This window comes from Bison bison, unplaced genomic scaffold (assembly GCF_000754665.1).
Source record: "Bison bison bison isolate TAMUID 2011002044 unplaced genomic scaffold, Bison_UMD1.0 scf7180017864478, whole genome shotgun sequence".
Lineage (NCBI taxonomy): Eukaryota > Metazoa > Chordata > Mammalia > Artiodactyla > Bovidae > Bison > Bison bison.
This window is the reverse complement of record NW_011495038.1, coordinates 38861-39323: the sequence shown is the minus strand read 5'-3', so window position 1 is coordinate 39323 and position 463 is coordinate 38861. Positions and strand designations below refer to the sequence as shown.

The 463-nt window shown below is 39.3% G+C and overlaps 1 protein-coding gene across 1 annotated transcript in view; it reads right to left on the bottom strand.

The window, feature by feature from the left end:
- Positions 1-463, bottom strand: part of PIWIL4 (piwi-like RNA-mediated gene silencing 4) — a gene marked incomplete at its 5' end in the record, with an annotated part of 58995 nt that overhangs the window by 47374 nt on the left and 11158 nt on the right. The window lies entirely within an intron of this gene.

The following is a 463-nucleotide window of genomic DNA, read 5'->3' as shown; positions in this document are numbered from 1 at the left end:
AGAAATAGATTTAAGGGCCTAGATCTGATAGATAGAGTGCCTGATGAACTATGGAATGAGGTTTGTGACATTGTACAGGAGACAGGGATCATGACCATCCCCATGGAGAAGATGCAAAAAAGCAAAATGGCTGTCTGGGGAGGCCTTACAAATAGCTGTGAAAAGAAGAGAAGCGAAAAAGCAAAGGAGAAAAGGAAAGATATAAGCATCTGAATGCAGAGTTCCAAAGAATAGCAAGAAGAGATAAGAAAGCCTTCCTCGGTGATCAATACAAAGAAATAGAGGAAAACAACAGAATGGGAAAGACTAGAGATCTCTTCAAGAAAATTAGAGATACCAAGGGAACATTTCATGCAAAGATGGGCTCGATAATGGACAGAAATGGTATGGATGTAACAGAAGCAGAAGATATTAAGAAGAGGTGGCAAGAATACACAGAGAACTGTACAAAAAAGATCTTCAC